The following is a 16,356-nucleotide window of genomic DNA, read 5'->3' as shown; positions in this document are numbered from 1 at the left end:
AAGATTGTGAAGCTTGTATTTTAGGCAAGCATTGTAGAACTGTGTTTCAAAAGTCTACTACCGTTTATGATAATTGCTTTGATCTAATTCATTCAGATGTGTGGACTGCCCCTTGCTTATCTAGAGATAGTTATAAGTATTTTGTCACATTCATTGATGAAAAATCCAAATACACCTGGTTAACCTTAATTCAGACCAAAGATAGGGTACTTGATGCATTTAGGAACTTTCAAACTTATGTAACTAACCATTATCATGCTAAGATTAAAATTTTGAGATCAGATAATGGAGGAGAGTACACGAGTCATGCATTCAAGCAACACCTATCACAACATGGGATCCTACATCAAACAAGCTGTCCTTATACTCCACAGCAAAATGGAGTGGCTGAGAGGAAGAATAGGCATCTCATGGAAGTGGCAAGGTCACTTATGTTTCAGAGTAATGTTCCAAAGAGATTTTGGAGTGATGCGGTTGCCACTGCTTGTTACCTGATAAACAGAACTCCAACCAAAGTTCTGAATGAGAAGGCTCCATTTGAAGTTCTGAACAGGTACAAGCCAGCTCTTGATTACTTGCGAGTCTTTGGATGCCTATGCTTTGTCCTCAAACCAGGAGAGATGATCAACAAGCTAGAAGCAAGAAGCACTAAGGCTGTGTTCATAGGATACTCAGCTACACAGAAAGGATACAAATGCTATGATCCTATAGCAAGGAGAGTTCTTGTATCTAGAGATGTGAAGTTCTTGGAAGATAGAGGATACTATGAAGAAAAGAATCAAGAAGACCTGAAGGACTTAACATCAGACAAGGCCACCACCTTGCGGATCATTCTTGAAGGTCTTGGAATCAGTACATCCCAGGATCCGAGGAATCACGCAACTACACCTCCTGAAGTTGGTTCACCATCCCACCTTGATCATGAGGGAGGAGAGGAGCATGAGGAGCCTATGCAAGAGGCCAACCAAGATGAAGGAGGAGTAGAGAATGAAGGAGAAGAGAGCATAGGCTCGGATGGTCATGGACATGATCATGGTGTGACACAAACACCTTCTCAAGATGAAGTGGTAGAAGAACAACAGGAAGAAGAACCGGTTGTGCAGCCACTAAGAAGGAGTACAAGGATAAGGAAGGATCCTTCCAGTTGGGTAAACACGAGAGTGTACTACAATGCCCAAGCTGTGGAGCATCCTTCTCAAGCCGTGTGCTCCTTTGCTCAATATCCAGAAGCACATTGCGCTTTCATGGTAAACTTGGATGAGAATCACATCCCAAGAAGCTATGAAGAAGCAATGAAAGATAAAGAATGGAAGGAATCAGTTGGAGATGAGGCAGGAGCGATGATCAAGAATGATACATGGTATGAGAGTGAGTTACCAAAAGGGAAGAAGGCTGTGACTAGTAGATGGATATTCACAATCAAGTACAAAGCGGATGGAAAGGTTGAGAGGAAGAAGTCAAGGCTAGTTGCAAGAGGTTTCACTCAAACTTATGGAGAAGATTACATAGAAACCTTTGCACCAGTAGCTAAACTCCACACAATCCGGATTGTACTAAGCTTGGCTGTGAATCTTGGATGGGGGTTATGGCAAATGGATGTGAAGAATGCATTTCTACAAGGTGAACTTGAGGATGAAGTGTATATGCATCCACCTCCAGGCCTTGAACACTTAGTGAAGAGTGGAAATGTGTTGAGACTGAAGAAAGCCATCTATGGGCTGAAGCAATCACCAAGAACTTGGTACAACAAGTTGAGCACTACTCTGAATGGCCGAGGCTTCAAGAAGTCTGAACTAGATCACACCCTCTTCACACTCACGACTCCCTCAGGTATGATTGCACTCCTTGTGTATGTTGATGATATCATTATCACAGGGAGTGATAAGGAAGGTATCATAGCAACCAAGGAGTTTCTTAAATCCATGTTTGAGATTAAAGACTTGGGAGAAATGAAATACTTTCTTGGAATTGAGATATGTAGATCCAAGGAAGGTTTGTTCATGTCCCAAAGGAAGTATACACTTGATCTTTTGAAAGGTGCAGGTGCTTATGGAGGCAAGACAGCAAGGATGCCTATGGAGGATGGCTACAAAGTCCCACGAGAGGGGGAGATTGAAGACAGCAAACCTTATCAGGATCCTAAACTCTATAGAAAACTAGTTGGCAAATTGATTTATCTTACTATAACTAGACCTGACATTTGTTTTGCTGTGAATCAGGTGAGTCAACACATGCAAGTGCCTAAGGAACATCATTGGCGCATGGTGGAGAGGATCTTGATGTATCTCAACGGCTCACCTGATCAAGGAGTATGGATGGGCTGCAATGGAAGCACTGAAGTGGTGGGATACTGTGATGCGGATTGGGCTGGTGATAGAGCAGACAGGAGATCAACCACAGGCTATTGCACATTCATTGGAGGCAACTTGGTGACTTGGAAGAGTAAGAAGCAGAAGGTGGTGTCTTGCTCAAGTGCAGAAGCTGAGTATAGAGCTATGCTGAAGCTCACCAACGAGTTAGTATGGATCAAAGGCATCTTGAAGCATTTGGAGATTGATCAAGCCACGCCAATGACCATGCATTGTGACAACCAAGCAGCCATCCACATTGCCTCCAACTCGGTGTTCCATGAGAGAACCAAGCACATTGAAGTTGATTGCCACAAGGTGAGGCAGATGATCATCTTAGGAGTCATCTTGCCATGCTACACAAGAGTGAAGATCAGTTAGCGGATGTGTTCACCAAGGCTGCAAGACAGAAGACAATGGAGTCCATTCACATAGGTTGGGCCTCATTGATCTTGGGAAGAGAAGGAGCTGATCCCCTTGGCTGTGAGGTCTTTACTCTTTTTCCCTTATCAAGGTTTTATCCCAATGGGTTTTCCTTGGTAAGGTTTTTAATGAGGAAGATCTCATAGCTATCCAAGCTTAGGCTTTCACAAAGCTAAGCTTGAGGGGGAGTGTTGAGTTGAGCTGAGTATAAGTGTGAAGCAAGTGAGGAGTTGAGACTAAGGAGATGAGTTGAAGCTTGGGAAGGTTTGGGTAAAGTCCGTACAAGACCGTACAGTCCGTACATGACCGTACAGTCCGTACACATGAAGATGGGTGAAACCTTGACAAGGGTAAAGAAGTTATGTGCGGTAACTTAGGTGAAGGGAAGGAACTTACCTTGAGGCATCAGACCGTTTAGGGATAAGGTAGAGCGCGCCTTGACAGGCTGGAACAGCTGGAAAGGCAAGAGCATCTCGGTCCAAGATGCCAGATACTCCGCGCATGTGGAGAAGCTAATTGGCTAGTCCAAATGAGCTTATCCTCTCCTGATTGACCTCACATGCTTTAGTCTTCTCTTAATTTCGAAAACCCTTGTATGCTCACTCTATATATTGTAACTCATCAACCCTAATGAAGATTATGCAGTTTGAGTCTCTCTAATCTCTTAGACACTATGGTTCTCTCTTAGACTCTAAACGACTCTACATAGTTACTTAATCTTTCACAAACTTCTCTTAATCACTTCTTAAACACTCTCTTTATTCTGATTACTCTAAGGATCTCTTAATCTCATAAGTTGGAATGAAGAAGTTATCCCACTTTCTAATCAGGTGATTCCAGTTTCCCAGTTTGGGAATAGGACAGCTTCTTCGTCGTTCCAATCAAACCAGGATGAATCACTTTGTAAGAAGCTTGATTTGGATACATAAAGGGTTGTAGAAACACCAGGAAGTTTAATAAATCTCATAGGAGTTGGGATGAAGAAGTTATCCCACTTTCTAATCAGGTGATTCCAGTTTCCCAGTTTGGGAATAGGACAGCTTCTTCGTCGTTCCAATCAAACCAGGATGAATCACTTTGTAAGAAGCTTGATTTGGATACATAAAATGGTGGAGAAACACCAGGAAGTTGAATAAATCTCATAGGAGTTGGGATGAAGAAGTTATCCCACTTTCTAATCAGGTGATTCCAGTTTCCCAGTTTGGGAATAGGACAGCTTCTTCGTCGTTCCAATCAAACCAGGATGAATCACTTTGTAAGAAGCTTGATTTGGATACATAAAGTGTTGGAGAATCACCAGGAAGTTGAATAAATCTCATAGGAGTTGGGATGAAGAAGTTATCCCACTTTCTAATCAGGTGATTCCAGTTTCCCAGTTTGGGAATAGGACAGCTTCTTCGTCGTTCCAATCAAACCAGGATGAATCACTTTGTAAGAAGCTTGATTTGGATACATAAAATGGTGGGAAACACCAGGAAGTTGAATAAATCTCATAGGAGTTGGGATGAAGAAGTTATCCCACTTTCTAATCAGGTGATTCCAGTTTCCCAGTTTGGGAATAGGACAGCTTCTTCGTCGTTCCAATCAAACCAGGATGAATCACTTTGTAAGAAGCTTGATTTGGATACATAAAGTGTTGGAGAATCACCAGGAAGTTGAATAAATCTCATAGGAGTTGGGATGAAGAAGTTATCCCACTTTCAAATCAGGTGATTCCAGTTTCCCAGTTTGGGAATAGGACAGCTTCTTCGTCGTTCCAATCAAACCAGGATGAATTACTTTGTAAGAAGCTTGATTTGGATACATAAAGTGTTGGAGAATCACCAGGAAGTTGAATAAATCTCATAGGAGTTGGGATGAAGAAGTTATCCCACTTTCATATCAGGTGATTCCAGTTTCCCAGTTTGGGAATAGGACAGCTTCTTCGTCGTTCCAATCAAACCAGGATGAATCACTTTGTAAGAAGCTTGATTTTGATACATAAAATGGTGGAGAAACACCAGGAAGTTGAATAAATCTCATAGGAGTTGGGATGAAGAAGTTATCCCACTTTCTAATCAGGTGATTCCAGTTTTCCAGTTTGGGAATAGGACAGCTTCTTCGTCGTTCCAATCAAACCAGGATGAATCACTTTGTAAGAAGCTTGATTTGGATACATAAAGTGTTGGAGAATCACCAGGAAGTTGAATAAATCTCATAGGAGTTGGGATGAAGAAGTTATCCCACTTTCAAATCAGGTGATTCCAGTTTCCCAGTTTGGGAATAGGACAGCTTCTTCGTCGTTCCAATCAAACCAGGATGAATCACTTTGTAAGAAGCTTGATTTGGATACATAAAATGGTGGAGAAACACCAGGAAGTTGAATAAATCTCATAGGAGTTGGAATGAAGAAGTTATCCCACTTTCTAATCAGGTGATTCCAGTTTCCCAGTTTGGGAATAGGACAGCTTCTTCGTCGTTCCAATCAAACCAGGATGAATCACTTTGTAAGAAGCTTGATTTGGATACATAAAGGGTTGGAGAAACACCAGGAAGTTGAATAAATCTCATAGGAGTTGGAATGAAGAAGTTATCCCACTTTCTAATCAGGTGATTCCAGTTTCCCAGTTTGGGAATAGGACAGCTTCTTCGTCGTTCCAATCAAACCAGGATGAATCACTTTGTAAGAAGCTTGATTTGGATACATAAAATGGTGGAGAAACACCAGGAAGTTGAATAAATCTCATAGGAGTTGGGATGAAGAAGTTATCCCACTTTCTAATCAGGTGATTCCAGTTTCCCAGTTTGGGAATAGGACAGCTTCTTCGTCGTTCCAATCAAACCAGGATGAATCACTTTGTAAGAAGCTTGATTTGGATACATAAAGTGTTGGAGAACCACCAGGAAGTTGAATAAATCTCATAGGAGTTGGGATGAAGAAGTTATCCCACTTTCTAATCAGGTGATTCCAGTTTCCCAGTTTGGGAATAGGACAGCTTCTTCGTCGTTCCAATCAAACCAGGATGAATCACTTTGTAAGAAGCGTGATTTGGATACATAAAATGGTGGAGAAACACCAGGAAGTTGAATAAATCTCATAGGAGTTGGGATGAAGAAGTTATCCCACTTTCTAATCAGGTGATTCCAGTTTCCCAGTTTGGGAATAGGACAGCTTCTTCGTCGTTCCAATCAAACCAGGATGAATCACTTTGTAAGAAGCTTGATTTGGATACATAAAGTGTTGGAGAAACACCAGGAAGTTGAATAAATCTCATAGGAGTTGGGATGAAGAAGTTATCCCACTTTCTAATCAGGTGATTCCAGTTTCCCAGTTTGGGAATATGACAGCTTCTTCGTCGTTCCAATCAAACCAGGATGAATCACTTTATAAAAAGCTTGATTTGGATACATAAAATGGTGGAGAATCACCAGGAAGTTGAATAAATCTCATAGGAGTTGGAATGAAGAAGTTATCCCACTTTCTAATCAGGTGATTCCAGTTTCCCAGTTTGGGAATAGGACAGCTTCTTCGTCGTTCCAATCAAACCAGGATGAATCACTTTGTAAGAAGCTTGATTATACATAAATGGTGGAGAAACACCAGGAAGTTGAATAAATCTCATAGGAGTTGGGATGAAGAAGTTATCCCACTTTCTAATCAGGTGATTCCAGTTTCCAGTTTGGGAATAGGACAGCTTCTTCGTCGTTCCAATCAAACCAGGATGAATCACTTTGTAAGAAGCTTGATTTGGATACATAAAGGGTGGAGAAACACCAGGAAGTTGAATAAATCTCATAGGAGTTGGGATGAAGAAGTTATCCCACTTTCTAATCAGGTGATTCCAGTTTCCCAGTTTGGGAATAGGACAGCTTCTTCGTCGTTCCAATCAAACCAGGATGAATCACTTTGTAAGAAGCTTGATTTGGATACATAAAGTGTGGAGAATCACCAGGAAGTTGAATAAATCTCATAGGAGTTGGGATGAAGAAGTTATCCCACTTTCTAATCAGGTGATTCCAGTTTCCCAGTTTGGGAATAGGACAGCTTCTTCGTCGTTCCAATCAAACCAGGATGAATCACTTTGTAAGAAGCTTGATTTGGATACATAAAATGGTGGGGAAACACCAGGAAGTTGAATAAATCTCATAGGAGTTGGGATGAAGAAGTTATCCCACTTTCTAATCAGGTGATTCCAGTTTTCCAGTTTGGGAATAGGACAGCTTCTTCGTCGTTCCAATCAAACCAGGATGAATCACTTTGTAAGAAGCTTGATTTGGATACATAAAATGGTGGGGAAACACCAGGAAGTTGAATAAATCTCATAGGAGTTGGGATGAAGAAGTTATCCCACTTTCTAATCAGGTGATTCCAGTTTCCCAGTTTGGGAATAGGACAGCTTCTTCGTCGTTCCAATCAAACCAGGATGAATCACTTTGTAAGAAGCTTGATTTGGATACATAAAGGGTTGGAGAAACACCAGGAAGTTGAATAAATCTAATAGGAGTTGGAATGAAGAAGTTATCCCACTTTCTAATCAGGTGATTCCAGTTTCCCAGTTTGGGAATAGGACAGCTTCTTCGTCGTTCCAATCAAACCAGGATGAATCACTTTGTAAGAAGCTTGATTTGGATACATAAAGTGTTGGAGAATCACCAGGAAGTTGAATAAATCTCATAGGAGTTGGGATGAAGAAGTTATCCCACTTTCTAATCAGGTGATTCCAGTTTCCCAGTTTGGGAATAGGACAGCTTCTCCGTCGTTCCAATCAAACCAGGATGAATCACTTTGTAAGAAGCTTGATTTGGATACATAAAATGGTGGGGAAACACCAGGAAGTTGAATAAATCTCATAGGAGTTGGGATGAAGAAGTTATCCCACTTTCTAATCAGGTGATTCCAGTTTTCCAGTTTAGGAATATGACAGCTTCTTCGTCGTTCCAACAAACCAGGATGAATCACTTTGTAAGAAGCTTGATTTGGATACATAAAATGGTGGGGAAACACCAGGAAGTTGAATAAATCTCATAGGAGTTGGAATGAAGAAGTTATCCCACTTTCTAATCAGGTGATTCCAGTTTCCCAGTTTGAGAATAGGACAGCTTCTTCGTCGTTCCAATCAAACCAGGATGAGTCACTTTGTAAGAAGCTTGATTTGGATACATAAAATAAAGTGTGGAGAACACTAGGAAGTTGAATAAATCTCATAGGAGTTGGGATGAAGAAGTTATCCCACTTTCTAATCAGGTGATTCCAGTTTCCCAGTTTGGGAATAGGACAGCTTCTTCGTCGTTCCAATCAAACCAGGATGAATCACTTTGTAAGAAGCTTGATTTGGATACATAAAATGTTGGAGAATCACCAGGAAGTTGAATAAATCTCATAGGAGTTGGGATGAAGAAGTTATCCCACTTTCAAATCAGGTGATTCCAGTTTCCCAGTTTGGGAATAGGACAGCTTCTTCGTCGTTCCAATCAACCAGGATGAATCACTTTGTAAGAAGCTTGATTTGGATACATAAATGGTGGAGAAACACCAGGAAGTTGAATAAATCTCATAGGAGTTGGGATGAAGAAGTTATCCCACTTTCTAATCAGGTGATTCCAGTTTCCCAGTTTGGGAATAGGACAGCTTCTTCGTCGTTCCAATCAAACCAGGATGAATCACTTTGTAAGAAGCTTGATTTGGATACATAAAGGTTGTGGAGAAACACCAGGAAGTTGAATAAATCTCATAGGAGTTGGGATGAAGAATTATCCCACTTTCTAATCAGGTGATTCCAGTTTCCCAGTTGGGAATAGGACAGCTTTTCGTCGTTCCAATCAAACCAGGATGAATCACTTTGTAAGAAGCTTGATTTGGATACATAAAATGTTGGAGAGAAACACCAGGAAGTTGAATAAATCTCATAGGAGTTGGGATGAAGAAGTTATCCCACTTTCTAATCAGGTGATTCCAGTTTCCCAGTTTGGGAATAGGACAGCTTCTTCGTCGTTCCAATCAAACCAGGATGAATCACTTTGTAAGAAGCTTGATTTGGATACATAAAGTGGTGGAGAAAACACCAGGAAGTTGAATAAATCTCATAGGAGTTGGGATGAAGAAGTTATCCCACTTTCTAATCAGGTGATTCCAGTTTCCAGTTTGGGAATAGGACAGCTTCTTCGTCGTTCCAATCAAACCAGGATGAATCACTTTGTAAGAAGCTTGATTTGATACATAAAATGGTGGAGAAACACCAGGAAGTTGAATAAATCTCATAGGAGTTGGGATGAAGAAGTTATCCCACTTTCTAATCAGGTGATTCCAGTTTCCCAGTTGGGTAGGAATAGGACAGCTTCTTCGTCGTTCCAATCAAACCAGGATGAATCACTTTGTAAGAAGCTTGATTTGGATACATTAAAGTGTTGGAGAAACACCAGGAAGTTGAATAAATCTCATAGGAGTTGGGATGAAGAAGTTATCCCACTTTCTAATCAGGTGATTCCAGTTTCCCAGTTTGGGAATAGGACAGCTTCTTCGTCGTTCCAATCAAACCAGGATGAATCACTTTGTAAGAAGCTTGATTTGGATACATAAAATGTTGGAGAAACACCAGGAAGTTGAATAAATCTCATAGGAGTTGGATGAAGAAGTTATCCACTTTCTAATCAGGTGATTCCAGTTTCCCAGTTTGGGAATAGGACAGCTTCTTCGTCGTTCCAATCAAACCAGGATGAATCACTTTGTAAGAAGCTTGATTTGGATACATAAAATGGTGGAGAAACACCAGGAAGTTGAATAAATCTCATAGGAGTTGGGATGAAGAAGTTATCCCACTTTCTAATCAGGTGATTCCAGTTTTCCAGTTTGGGAATAGGACAGCTTCTTCGTCGTTCCAATCAAACCAGGATGAATCACTTTGTAAGAAGCTTGATTTTGATACATAAAATGGTGGGGAAACACCAGGAAGTTGAATAAATCTCATAGGAGTTGGGATGAAGAAGTTATCCCACTTTCTAATCAGGTGATTCCAGTTTCCCAGTTTGGGAATAGGACAGCTTCTTCGTCGTTCCAATCAAACCAGGATGAATCACTTTGTAAGAAGCTTGATTTGGATACATAAAGGGTTGGAGAAACACCAGGAAGTTGAATAAATCTCATAGGAGTGTTTGAAGAAGTTATCCCACTTTCTAATCAGGTGATTCCAGTTTCCCAGTTTGGGAATAGGACAGCTTCTTCGTCGTTCCAATCAAACCAGGATGAATCACTTTGTAAGAAGCTTGATTTGGATACATAAAATGGTGGAGAAACATCAGTAAGTTGAATAAATCTCATAGGAGTTGGGATGAAGAAGTTATCCCACTTTCTAATCAGGTGATTCCAGTTTCCCAGTTTGGGAATAGGACAGCTTCTCGTCGTGCCAATCAAACCAGGATGAATCACTTTGTAAGAAGCTTGATTTGGATACATAAAGTGTTGGAGAATCACCAGGAAGTTGAATAAATCTCATAGGAGTTGGGATGAAGAAGTTATCCCACTTTCTAATCAGGTGATTCCAGTTTCCCAGTTTGGGAATAGGACAGCTTCTTCGTCGTTCCAATCAAACCAGGATGAATCACTTTGTAAGAAGCTTGATTTGGATACATAAAATGGTGGAGAAACACCAGGAAGTTGAATAAATCTCATAGGAGTTGGGATGAAGAAGTTATCCCACTTTCTAATCAGGTGATTCCAGTTTCCCAGTTTGGGAATAGGACAGCTTCTTCGTCGTTCCAATCAAACCAGGATGAATCACTTTGTAAGAAGCTTGATTTGGATACATAAAGTGTTGGAGAGAAACACCAGGAAGTTGAATAAATCTCATAGGAGTTGGGATGAAGAAGTTATCCCACTTTCTAATCAGGTGATTCCAGTTTCCCAGTTTGGGAATAGGACAGCTTCTTCGTCGTTCCAATCAAACCAGGATGAATCACTTTGTAAGAAGCTTGATTTGGATACATAAAGTGGTGGAGAAACACCAGGAAGTTGAATAAATCTCATAGGAGTTGGGATGAAGAAGTTATCCCACTTTCTAATCAGGTGATTCCAGTTCCCAGTTTGGGAATAGACAGCTTCTTCGTCGTTCCAATCAAACCAGGATGAATCACTTTGTAAGAAGCTTGATTTGGATAAAATGGTGGGAGAAACACCAGGAAGTTGAATAAATCTCATAGGAGTTGGGGATGAAGAAGTTATCCCACTTTCTAATCAGGTGATTCCAGTTTCCCAGTTTGGGAATAGGACAGCTTCTTCGTCGTTCCAATCAAACCAGGATGAATCACTTTGTAAGAAGCTTGATTTGGATACATAAAGGTTGGAGAAAACACCAGGAAGTTGAATAAATCTCATAGGAGTTGGGATGAAGAAGTTATCCCACTTTCTAATCAGGTGATTCCAGTTTCCAAGTTTGGGAATAGGACAGCTTCTTCGTCGTTCCAATCAAACCAGGATGAATCACTTGGTAAGAAGCTTGATTTGGATACATAAAGTGTTGCAGAATCACCAGGAAATTGAATAAATCTCATAAGAATTGGGATGAAGAAGTTATCCCACTTTCTAATCAGGTGATTCCAGTTTCCCAGTTTGGGAAAAGGACAGCTTCTTCGTCGTTCCAATCAAACCAGGATGAATCACTTTGTAAGAAGCTTGATTGGGATACATAAATGGTTTGGGAAACACCAGGAAGTTGAATAAATCTCATAGGAGTTGGGATGAAGAAGTTATCCCACTTTCTAATCAGGTGATTCCAGTTTCCCAGTTTGGGAGAATAGGACAGCTTCTTCGTCGTTCCAATCAAACCAGGATGAATCACTTTGTAAGAAGCTTGATTGGATACATAAAGTGGTGGGGAAACACCAGGAAGTTGAATAAATCTCATAGGAGTTGGGATGAAGAAGTTATCCCACTTTCTAATCAGGTGATTCCAGTTTCCCAGTTTGGGAATAGGACAGCTTCTTCGTCGTTCCAATCAAACCAGGATGAATCACTTTGTAAGAAGCTTGATTTGGATACATAAATGGTTGGAGAAACACCAGGAGTTGAATAAATCTCATAGGAGTTGGGGGATTAAGAAGTTATCCACTTTCTAATCAGGTGATTCCAGTTTCCCAGTTTGGGAATAGGACAGCTTCTTCGTCGTTCCAATCAAACCAGGATGAATCACTTTGTAAGAAGCTTGATTTGGATACATAAAGTGTTGGAGAATCACCAGGAAGTTGAATAAATCTCATAGGAGTTGGGATGAAGAAGTTATCCCACTTTCTAATCAGGTGATTCCAGTTTCCCAGTTGGGAATAGGACAGCTTCTTCGTCGTTCCAATCAAACCAGGATGAATCACTTTGTAAGAAGCTTGATTTGGATACATAAATGTGGGGAAACACCAGGAAGTTGAATAAATCTCATAGGAGTTGGGATGAAGAAGTTATCCCACTTTCTAATCAGGTGATTCCAGTTTCCCAGTTTGGAATAGGACAGCTTCTTCGTCGTTCCAATCAAACCAGGATGAATCACTTTGTAAGAAGCTTGATTTGGATACATAAAATGGTGGAGAAACACCAGGAAGTTGAATAAATCTCATAGGAGTTGGGATGAAGAAGTTATCCCACTTTCTAATCAGGTGATTCCAGTTTCCCAGTTTGGGAATAGGACAGCTTCTTCGTCGTTCCAATCAAACCAGGATGAATCACTTTGTAAGAAGCTTGATTTGGATACATAAAATGGTGGAGAAATACCAAGAAGTTGAATAAATCTCATAGGAGTTGGGATGAAGAAGTTATCCCTTTCTAATCAGGTGATTCCAGTTTCCCAGTATGGGAATAGGACAGCTTCTTCGTCGTTCCAATCAAACCAGGATGAATCACTTTGTAAGAAGCTTGATTTGGATACATAAAAGTGTTGGAGAAACACCAGGAAGTTGTAAATCTCATAGGAGTTGGGATGAAGAAGTTATCCCACTTTCTAATCAGGTGATTCCAGTTTCCCAGTTTGGGAATAGGACAGCTTCTTCGTCGTTCCAATCAAACCAGGATGAATCACTTTGTAAGAAGCTTGATTTGGATACATAAAATGGTGGTGGAGAAAACACAGGAAGTTGAATAAATCTCATAGGAGTTGGGATGAAGAAGTTATCCCACTTTCTAATCAGGTGATTCCAGTTTCCCAGTTTGGGAATAGGACAGCTTCTTCGTCGTTCCAATCAAACCAGGATGAATCACTTTGTAAGAAGCTTGATTTGGATACATAAAGTATTGGAGAACCACCAGGAAGTTGAATAAATCTCATAGGAGTTGGGATGAAGAAGTTATCCCACTTTCTAATCAGGTGATTCCAGTTTCCCAGTTTGGGAATAGGACAGCTTCTTCGTCGTTCCAATCAAACCAGGATGAATCACTTTGTAAGAAGCTTGATTTGGATACATAAAATGTTGGGAGAAACACCAGGAAGTTGAATAAATCTCATAGGAGTTGGGATGAAGAAGTTATCCCACTTTCTAATCAGGTGATTCCAGTTTCCAGTTTGGGAATAGGACAGCTTCTTCGTCGTTCCAATCAAACCCGGATGAATCACTTTGTAAGAAGCTTGATTTGGATACATAAAATGGTGAGAAACACCAGGAAGTTGAATAAATCCATAGGAGTTGGGATGAAGAAGTTATCCCACTTTCTAATCAGGTGATTCCAGTTTCCCAGTTTGGGAATAGGACAGCTTCTTCGTCGTTCCAATCAAACCAGGATGAATCACTTTGTAAGAAGCTTGATTTACATAAAAATGGTGGAGAAACACAGGAAGTTGAATAAATCTCATAGGAGTTGGGATGAAGAAGTTATCCCACTTTCTAATCAGGTGATTCCAGTTTCCCAGTTTGGGAATAGGACAGCTTCTTCGTCGTTTCAATCAAACCAGGATGAATCACTTTGTAAGAAGCTTGATTTGGATACATAAAGTTGTGAGAAACACCAAGGAAGTTGAATAAATCTCATAGGAGTTGGAATGAAAGAAGTTATCCCCACTTTCTAATCAGGTGATTCCAGTTTCCCAGTTTGGGAATAGGACAGCTTCTTCGTCGTTCCAATCAAACCAGGATGAATCACTTTGTAAGAAGCTTGATTTGGATACATAAAGTGTTGGAGAATCACCAGGAAGTTGAATAACTCTATAGGAGTTGGGATGAAGAAGTTATCCCACTTTCTAATCAGGTGATTCCAGTTTCCCAGTTTGGGAATAGGACAGCTTCTTCGTCGTTCCAATCAAACCAGGATGAATCACTTTGTAAGAAGCTTGATTTGGATACATAAAATGGTGGAGAAACACCAGGAAGTTGAATAAATCTCATAGGAGTTGGGATGAAGAAGTTATCCCACTTCTAATCAGGTGATTCCAGTTTTCCCGTTTGGGAATAGGAAGCTTCTTCGTCGTTCCAATCAAACCAGGATGAATCACTTTGTAAGAAGCTTGATTTGGATACATAAAATGGTGGAGAAACACCAGGAAGTTGAATAATCTCATAGGAGTTGGATGAAGAAGTTATCCCACTTTCTAATCAGGTGATTCCAGTTTCCCAGTTTGGGAATAGGACAGCTTCTTCGTCGTTCCAATCAAACCGGATGAATCACTTTGTAAGAAGCTTGATTTGGATACATAAAGGGTTTTGTAGAAACACCAGGAAGTTGAATAAATCTCATAGGAGTTTGAATGAAGAAGTTATCCCACTTTCTAATCAGGTGATTCCAGTTTCCAGTTTGGGAATAGGACAGCTTCTTCGTCGTTCCATCAAACCAGGATGAATCACTTTGTAAGAAGCTTGATTTGGATACATAAAATGTTGGAGAAACACCAGGAATGAATAAATTCATAGGAGTGGGATGCTGAAGTTATCCCACTTTCTATCAGGTGATTCCAGTTTCCCAGTTTGGGAATAGGACAGCTTCTCCGTCGTTCCATCAAACCAGGATGAATCACTTTGTAAGAAGCTTGATTTGGATACATAAAGTGGTGGAGAATCACCAGGAAGTTGAATAAATCTCATAGGAGTTGGGATGAAGAAGTTATCCCACTTTCTAATCAGGTGATTCCAGTTTCCCAGTTTGGGAATAGGACAGCTTCTTCGTCGTTCCAATCAAACCAGGATGAATCACTTTGTAAGAAGCTGATTTGGATACATAAAATGGTGGAGAAAACACCAGGAGTTGAATAAATCTCATAGGAGTTGGGATGAAGAAGTTATCCCACTTTCTAATCAGGTGATTCCAGTTTCCCAGTTTGGGAATAGGACAGCTTCTTCGGTCGTTCCAATCAAACCAGGATGAATCACTTTGTAAGAAGCTTGATTTGGATACATAAAATGGTGGAGAAACACCAGGAAGTTGAATAAATCTCATAGGAGTTGGGATGAAGAAGTTATCCCACCTTTAATCAGGTGATTCCAGTTTCCCAGTTTGGGAATAGGACAGCTTCTTCGTCGTTCCAATCAAACCAGATGAATCACTTTGTAAGAAGCTTGATTTTGGATACATAAAATGTTGGAGAAACACCAGGAAGTTGAATAAATCTCATAGGAGTTGGGATGAAGAAGTTATCCACTTTCTAATCAGGTGATTCCAGTTCCCAGTTTGGGAATAGGACAGCTTCTTCGTCGTTCCAATCAAACCAGGATGAATCACTTTGTAAGAAGCTTGATTTGGATACATTAAAGTGGTGGAAAATCACCAGGAAGTTGAATAAATCTCATCATAGGAGTTGGGAATGAAGAAGTTATCCCACTTTCTAATCAGGTGATTCCAGTTTCCCAGTTTGGGAATAGGGACAGCTTCTTCGTGTTCCAATCAAACCAGGATGAATCACTTTGTAAGAGCTTGATTTGGATACATAAGGTTGGAGAAACACCAGGAAGTTGAATAAATTCATAGGAGTTGGGATGAAGAAGTTATCCCACTTTCTATCAGGGTGATCCAGTTTCCAGTTGGGAATAGGACCGCTTCTCGTCGTTCCAATCAAACCAGGATGATCACTTTGTAAGAAGCTTGATTTGGATACATAAAGTGTTGGAGAAATCACCAGGAAGTTGAATAAAATCTCATAGGAGTTGGGATGAAGAAGTTATCCCACTTTCTAATCAGGTGATTCCAGTTCTCCCAGTTTTTGGGAATAGGACAGCTTCTCCGTCGTTCCAATCAAACCAGGATGAATCACTTTGTAAGAAGCTTGATTTGGTACATAAAGTGTGGAGAATCACCAGGAAGTTGAATAAATCTCATAGGAGTTGGGATGAAAAGTTATCCCACTTTCTAATCAGGTGATTCCAGTTCCCAGTTTGGGAATAGGACCGCTTCTTCGTCGTTCCAATCAAACCAGGATGAATCACTTTGTAAGAAGCTTGATTTGGATACCTAAAATGGTGTGGATGGGGGAAACAACAGGAAGTTGAATAAAATCTTCATAGGAGGTGGGATGAAGAAGTTATCCCACTTCTAATCAGGTGATTCAGTTTCCCAGTTTGGGAATAGGACAGCTTTTCGTCGTTCCAATAAACCAGGATGAATCACTTTGTAAGAAGCTTGATTTGATACATAAAATGGTGGAGAAACACA

General features: G+C 40.4%; 1 long non-coding RNA gene across 1 annotated transcript; it reads left to right on the top strand.

The window, feature by feature from the left end:
- The first annotated feature begins 14,092 nt into the window (after nt 1-14,092).
- LOC117131414 lies at nt 14,093-14,773 on the top strand. The gene is made up of 2 exons (XR_004454605.1): nt 14,093-14,313; nt 14,660-14,773. It is a non-coding gene; the product is annotated as an uncharacterized LOC117131414 (long non-coding RNA).
- The last annotated feature ends 1,583 nt before the right edge of the window (nt 14,774-16,356 follow it).

Source organism: Brassica rapa, unplaced genomic scaffold, assembly GCF_000309985.2.
Source record: "Brassica rapa cultivar Chiifu-401-42 unplaced genomic scaffold, CAAS_Brap_v3.01 Scaffold0903, whole genome shotgun sequence".
Taxonomy (NCBI): Eukaryota; Viridiplantae; Streptophyta; class Magnoliopsida; order Brassicales; family Brassicaceae; genus Brassica; species Brassica rapa.
The sequence above is the reverse complement of the archived record's forward strand: the minus strand, read 5'-3'. Positions and strand labels throughout refer to the sequence as shown.